Consider the following 8,312-nt stretch of genomic DNA (forward strand, 5'->3'; position numbering starts at 1 on the left):
GAATCCTTGCTGCAGTGTAACATTTTTTTCTATCCTCATAGCCTAATTCTATAGAAAGTTCTTCACCATCCCATCCCTCTGACAGAAGAGCTCAGAGCCCCCAAGCCTCCCCAGTGTTTGCTCACTAGCCGGATGGGATGTTGCTGGGTCAGGGCCCCAGGAGGGCTGCAGAAAGCCCTGGAAACAAAGGCAGGATGGAGTCTACTGCAATTACACTCCCATATTTGCTGCTTTTCTGGCTCCCAGCTGGCAGGTGGGAAGGTGAGTGAATGCAGAAATACTTTGTGGCTGCACCACTGGACAGAAGGGAGCCAGCAGGTAACTGGTGCCTATGGATTCCCAGGCTGCTCAGTTTTCATTGCAAGGAAAACATGAAATTTATAGACTCTGAAATTACAGGGTTAGCAAAAGATGCCATCGCTGTAAGCTATATTTCTGCAACCCACTCCAAACCTGCCTAGCTCTGGATTTCAAGGATATATTTTTTTTTATACAGAGTAAACCTGAAATATGTTTGGTCTCCTTCCTGGAATGTGCTTTTACAGATTCTGCCTTTTTCTTTCAGGATGGGAAATAAAGTGTCTTCTACAGAGAATGGCTATGGGTATCCTGCTACAAGAGACCTCTTGCATCTTCCTGCCTTTATATGCAAAGGCAAAGTCAGGATAGCAGCAGCTGGGAAATATGTCTACCAGGTCCCCAGGCCTAAAACTTGTCCTCTGCCTCTGACACTGCTCTGTACTTTGTGTCTACACAGGGAGAACTTGCACTGAGCCCAACACCCTTCTTCCAAGGCTCCATGAACAGGCAGCAGGCACCTACAACAGCACTCACTTCAATCATGAAATCATAAAGGCTGGAATAGGTCTCCAAGGTCATTTAGTCCAACTGTCAGCCCATTCCCACCATGCCCACTGACCATGCCCCTCAGTGCCACATCTCCATGGTCCCGGAACATCTCCACCTACCCCTGAGCAGCCTGTTCCAATGCCTCATCACTCTTTAGGAGAAGAAATTCTTTCTACTTTCCAACCTAATCCTCCCCTGGTTCAACCTGAGGCCATCACATCACTACCTTTCTCTGGACATGTTCCACATCTCAATGTCTTTCTTGTAGTGAGGGGCCCAAAACTGAACTCAGCACTTGAGGTGCAGGCTCACCAACGGTGAACACAGAGGGGCAATCGCTTTCCTGATATAACAAATGTAGATTTCACTCCATGGTTTTGGTGCTGTTTTGGAGCCCCTAACCCCCAAAAAACCATCAGGTGGAGAGAGGAAGCAATGGGAGATGGTTGCTGTGTGTTTTAATGGACCCCAGAGTAGGTTTTGGTTAAATCCTACTACCTTGATGTCTCTCGTGACAAATATCTTGTCTATCCTGACACCATTTTTGGTTGTCTCCATTTGGTGGGTGATCTTTGGACAAAAAATGTGATTGATTTAAGTGCATTTCAGAACAGCCTCTGACAAAAGTAAAGTTCATCTGCCAACATTTACTGGTAGGCCCAACGTAGAGAATGGAAATGAAATACTTTCAGACTACTCAGGGAAAGCACCAAGCTGCAGATGGGGACCAAAGGAACCACGAGCCTTGAGCCCTGCATCTGTCAGCAGCCCTTGGGAACAGAACTCTGCATCAAACCGCAGTGATGTCTGGAGTATCCCTGGAGGAATATGGTTAAAGTGTGTTTTATAAACAGGCCTGCTTAAACATCTTTCATTTACACATCTGTTGCAAAAACAGGCTTTGCTTTACCTTCTCCACATGAAAAGTATTTTCTTTGGGGGTTGCCCTCCCCAAACCAGTTTGTGGGCGCAGCCGAAGGAAGATGCAGGAGGATCAAGTATTTCCTGCTAATATGAAAAGCTGGTTCATAATCTGAACATGACTTTCCTTGAAAAGAGTACTTTCCTTTTGCAGTCCCCCATCCTTTTAGAGGCAGACAGAGGCCTGCTTGTGCCTTTGAGCATACCATACCCAAACTTAGCTCGCGATGTGTAAAAACAAATAGAAAGTGTGGCCCAGGCTGGGCCATTGGCTTCAAATAGCCCTGCACTGCCTGAATGCCAATGCATTATGCTGAGTGGCCTCTTTCAGCGATCTGCATACTGGGTCCTTCAGACACCAAACATCGCTGAAAGATTGACGTTGTAGGAAATCAGTTGAGTAAGGAACACAGCCCTACTTCTTCCATGTTGCTATGGGCCTACATATGATGTGTTCCTTGAGCCCTGCCCCAGCTCCTTCCTGGAAGCTCTCATTTGAGGGGTCCCTACAACACCTGGATAACAGCTCCTTTCTCACAAACACCCATCAGCCTCCTGTAACCATTTCTCAGTTTCCACGCAGCCCTGATCCTGGCCCCAGCCAGTGGGAAATGTTCTCTCCTTCCTAATTGGCTTGCTTGAAAGCATGGCTTAACGTATTTGCACTATATAAGAAGCCAAACAACAATGTGAGAGCCTTAATGAGCGAGGTGCTGAATTGCCAGCAGAGCAATAAATCTCGGGCAGAAGCTGGCATGGGGTCTGCTACCACAAATTCCCATTGCAAACCAGTTGGGTTCAGGCATCTGTTGCTGCTGCCAGGAAAAAATGGAGTGTTCAGTTAACCCTTGTGACTTCCATCCATCAGTTCATTATGCTTTATGCCTATGCTGATGCGTGTTTTGCCATTTGCTGCTTTTTATCGACATTATGTGCCACGCTGTATTCATTGCACCAGGATTTATATCTGCCCTGTTACCTGCTTTATTCTTTCATTATATTTTATATCAGTTTTGCTATGCTTGGTGACTGCATAGCCTCCCTCTAGATGCACCTTACCATATTTTACACATTACTTTACATGTCTTCTGCTTTATTCTGACATAAAAAATAATAATCTTGGAGTATATTTAAGTGCTTACAGAGGTAAGAGGCCATTGTTTTGGTTCAGCTGGATGCAGGAAGGGGCTGTGTAGGCTCTTACAAACCTACACAAGAAAACTGCCATTTTTTGGGTTTAAATAAGGCAGCAATTCCATCTAAATCATGGGTTAAAAAGGATAAATGAAGGAGCCAACATTTCTGTTTGTTATTTGTATGTTTGATAATGGAGATAGCTCCCCTACCTTGAGCTACAATGTGTGCCAGTGTCTAATTTCCCAACGCATCTGGTGAAGATAATGTGAGCTATTCAGGTCCCTCACCCAGCATACAGAGGTATCCCCAAAGTGCTGCTCCTTCCCCTGGACCTCAGTCCCACCTCAGCTGTCCCACAGAAGGTCTGTGGGATGATTCCCTCTCCTAAACATAGGAACCTGGGTAGGAATGTAGCAGTGGTGCTGAGGGTCGTGGTCAGTGGGCATGGTGGGGATGGGTTGGTGGTTGGACTTGGGGATCTTAGTGGTCTATTTCAACCTTAATGATTCTATGATTCTGTGAACCTGGATGAGCAATTAGCACTGTTAAACAGCTCATTAGGAGAGAGAACTCCTGCAATGGCAGCTGAACTAGTTTCCAGATAATGGAGGAAAGCATAAGGTAGGAAAACTCCAAAATGGACATGGCAGTGTGGGTACAGAAGGACCTGAAAATGCATCTGTATGACACACAGACAAATCTATACTTGAGAGATGGCAGGGCCATGGGGGATGTACTTGCATGTTGGCACAGCCTCAGGAACACAGTGTCCCCAGGACTCTGCAGCATCAGCACATGGACTCTGAGGGCTGTGGGTGCTGTCCTCTTCCAGCAGGATCAGGTCAGGCCACGAGCGAGGCACGCTCCACAACAGCAGTTCACATCCAGAGCCAAGCTCACCTTATTCGAGGGCAAAGGAGAGCCCTGTTCCACCATTCCTGGAGCCTGCCCATTGCAAATGATGGGAGGTGTGCCTGCTCAGTGGCTTGCTGCTTGCCACAACATGAAAACAACATATTTCTAGAACATACTCACCATGTACAAACTTTACCTCTTTTGCATTTTCCATCCCCAGGTTTGTTCAGAACCTGCCCTTATTGCTCACTGTGAGCATCTGCAGCCACCTCCTATTAATGATATTTTTGTCCCTGTGCCCTGATTTGCTCAGGAAACAAACAAACAAGCAAACAATGGATTATTTAGCTGCAAAAGGGAACAACACGTCTGACTGCTGCTACATTTGCAAACCCCCAAAGATTTATTAGGAGACACCAGAAAAAGGTGTTTTCAGCACAAAGCTGGCAGAACACACTGTATGAATAACTGTGCGACCTTTCCAATATTTGCATGTACATAAGAGCCTGTGTGGAGGCTGCTCCTGCTCCTGCACCCACTCTCAAGCATTCCACCCAATCTCAAATGGAGATGTACTGAATAGGTGCTTTTTAGAAAGCCAAGAACAATAGCTGAACAACGCAGACAATTTGCACTGCAGAGTTGAGCCTCTTCAGAGCTGTGAATGGCAGCTGCTGAGCCCACAGAGCATTTAGGAGATGGTCATATTGATCAAGGAATGGTAGGGAAGAAGGGAAATGTGGGCCATGAGGCTCCTGCTGGCCTGGTTAGAAAGAAATCCTTGCTGTGTTCATGATGAGCATCCTATTAAATTGACCTGGTTGCAACTCAAGTGTGAAAAACGTTGCGTTCAGTGGACTGTGTGCCATTGGAAGTCAGCAGGAATGGAACTTGCTCAGCCCTGCACACCTCAAACACATGGACACAAAGGGAGCATCCTCCCTGGGAGCTGAACTTCAGTGCCGGTTCAGGAGAGCTATAGAGAAGAGCAGGTCTCATTCCACTTCAGCTCCTCATTAATTTCTAAGCACTTTAGACTGCTGCATATGGGAAGTAATTGTTGTGATTATAATACTAAATATACTGTTCCAGTTTTGCTGGAGAGTTGAGAGGTTTAGCAGCTCTACAACTAAAAATGATGTCTGCAGAGTGCAGGTAGAACTGCGGGAGACAGTGGGCAGGAAACAAGCACCACCCTCAGCTCCCAGTAAACAGGAAGAACAATTCAGTGCAATTCCCCAGAGCAACACCTTCCTGTTTCTCTTGGAAAACCCAAATGAGAGCATCGCTGTGCTTCACCTGGATGCTCCATGTTCCTGCTCAGCACAAGGCACAGTGAGGACTTCAGGTTTCTTCTGCTCCCTGATGCATCTCCAGCTTCAGGACAGGAGCTTCTATCTGCAGTACCCAGAAAAAAGAAGCTTCTGGGTGATTCATTCTATTTTTTTTTTCCCTGGAAATAGAACTTCAGGTTCTTTTTTATCCTTGAAAGCCTCAGATGCAGCATACGCTGGGCATCTGGGTGCTAGGATGGATCCATGCAGCTGCACCTCGATCTCTAGCAGCTCCTGCTCCCCTCCGGCTCCATGCTCCACGCAGCAGCTGTGTCCCCAACAGTGGCCTCTTGATGTCACTGTGGTAACACCGATGGGTTCGGTGGCTTTGGATTGGGCCAGGAGCATTTTGAAGGCTGCAGAGAGGGATCGTCCACTCGTCCATGTTTTTCACCCATTCCTGGAAGGAAGCATCAATCTTATGGGGCTGTGAAATGGTATTTTCTTGTGACTGTCCTCAGTACCGTTGATCTTAAAATATTGCTGCCGTTTGTGTGTATAGATTTCAAAACATTCATCTTTTCTGCCAAAATGAGAACAATCCATTTCCCCATACACAGCCCCCATATCTGCCTGCATCCTGACAGTCCTTCCCCTGCTCACCACCAGCAGTGGCATAGCAAAAGGTCTACAAGAGGGTCTGAACCGAACTTTTCCAGCCCAGAACTCAGATGAGGATCAGCCCACAACCTACACAAATGTATTCCAGAGTTGTGGAGCTTTAAAAAACAAAAGAAACCCCAAATTGTAACATGGACCCCCAGATCATAGCATGGAAATGGGAACATTCTATTTTGCCATTTTCAATAATCAAAACGCTTAACTTTTCCAGATTGATAAAACACTTGACCTCAAAACATGCTTCAGTGTTATATATGGAAAAAAAAAAAAAAAAAGTGTTGCAATAAAAACAAAGCATTTCACTTGGTCAGATTTTGGCAGTCTCATTTTGTAACACCACATTCTTGGGGTTGCTTTTAGGCTGATTTTTCTTTCCCTTTTCTTCCAAATTTCAGAACTGCCTAAGGACCATAACTGCAGTTATTCACAGATGCACTGTAATTAGCTCGAGCTCCTCTGTATCTCTGAAGAATCCAATCAATGATTACTCAAGTGAACTACAGAGGCCACGCAGGAATTAAAGTAGGGTAGAGTCCTTAAGCTGATTTTCTGCATAGAGATTAATTTCATCCTGGTTCGAAACAAATGGAATACATCCTGCTGTCCCCTTGTGACTGTCCTTATTAAGGGTCTGAGCTTAAAACTCTGGATCAGAGAAGGATCCCACTGAGCTAATGAGGTCTTTGAATGGGATTTTGGGTTGGACCACAGCTCTCCTTTGTTCTCCTTGCTACAAGGCCTGCACCACCCATCTGTTGTTCGGCTGCTCCACCATCAAAGTCCATCAATGTGGTGGTGATCTGTGGGACAGATCAGCAATTCCCAAGCTATACTTCTCAAGCATCACAGACCAAGAACAGAATGAAACACAATGACCATATCCTCTCCATTCCACACTCCAAGAAAAATGCTCTATGCAGAGAGCAGAGATTTCATTCAGCTCACTGACAGCTTCATCTCATCTGTATGGATGCCATTCGGAGGGCTGAGCGATAGCTCTCAGTGAGAAACATACACTGAAACCAAAATATGCCATTTTTACATATTAATTTCCTGTTCTCATGGGTTTTAAGTGTACTACACGGGTAGTAGCTGCATGTCTGATAGTAGCTATGGAGGAACCTCAGCAGCTGGGATGTTCTTTTGATCCTGGTAATAACCTAAACTTTCTCCTTTATGCCTTTGAAATCCAGGCCAGGAATCCCTGAAGAGCAGTGGTATGGCAGAGCATCCTCTTCAGAGTCCCCTTTGGAGTGGAGGAGGGGCATAGGATTATCAACACTTGGCATCATCACCCAACCTTCACACCTGCTGTTACATGGTATGAAAAGTTTGGAAAACTTCTTTAACTATTTAATAAGAAAATTACTCTGCAAGAAAAGCTTTTTTCCTCTGTGCCATGTCTAGATGGGATATTCCCTTTCCTCCCTTCCATGACATCTACATGAGAGTTTTTTCTCTTCCATGATGTCTAGATGGGATCTTTTTGGGTTCCCTGTAATCCTTTGGACTATTCGACTTCAGAACAGAGAGAACTCCTTGAAATAAGTTTTCCATTGCTACATATGTGTCTACACTGGGTTTGGGGAGAGTTCTCAGGCTTGATGGATGGGGGATTTGCTTGCCTATGGGGGTCAACCCTCCAAGATCCAAGCCTAGCAGACATCCGTCTGGCAGCACCATGGTCTGGATGCTCACTCATCCTACCAACACAGGGAACATCTGCTACAAACATGTCCCATCCTTACAAGTGCTTTACTGTGTGCGAATTGTGGAGAGAAGGGCATGGCCTGTGTGGGTAGTGGTTGGGTTGTGGAGCCAAATTTTCCCAGCATGAATCAGCAATCCAGCAGGGCAGAGGGGTGTACAGACAGCTTTCCTTGGAGGAAATTCTTGTTGAAGGAAATCCTTATTTACACCTGTGTGAGGAGCATCTGCTCTGCGAGCTGCTTCTTTGCCAAGCCTGAAGTCATTGGGTGAGCATGGGAAGCCTCAGACTTACCACCACCCATCCCAGAGCCATGCTCCAAAACCCCATAAGAGGACACTCCTGGGTCTCCCCACAGACACCTCAGGGCTGGAAACCACATCACAGCTCTTGGAGAGGAGCTCTGGGCAAAGTGGTTTCCCACTGGGGCATACCCCCAAGCTCCCAGCCAGGAGGACACTGCTGCCTTTGCTCCCTGCACACTGGGCTGCAACCCATCAAAAGGGTACGTCTAAAGGGCCAAATCCTGCTTTTTATTTATTTTTTTATTGATGCCGTTGTAGTGCTTTAGTGGAGATATTCCATCTCCATTGAATTCAGTATCGTGAACGCAAAGAAACCCTACTTGATTTGATGGGGAAAATCCTTTGATAAAGATGGTTTTGCTTCAGTTTTATGGCAGAATAACTGCAAACTCAATATGAATGAAAGGAAAAGTAATTTATATTCCTGGCCAGCTTTTTTCCCCCAGCTCCTGTCCAGTACAATTTCATATCTACAATGCTCTTCTGCAGCTGTGGGAAATAACAGAGAAGCCTACTCCAAGGTAACAATGATATTGGCTGCACAGAGCTAGATTTTAAAATGAAGAAATTAGACTGGCACTC

The sequence above is a fragment of the Excalfactoria chinensis genome, chromosome 22 (genome assembly GCF_039878825.1).
Source record: "Excalfactoria chinensis isolate bCotChi1 chromosome 22, bCotChi1.hap2, whole genome shotgun sequence".
In the NCBI taxonomy this organism is placed as follows: domain Eukaryota; kingdom Metazoa; phylum Chordata; class Aves; order Galliformes; family Phasianidae; genus Excalfactoria; species Excalfactoria chinensis.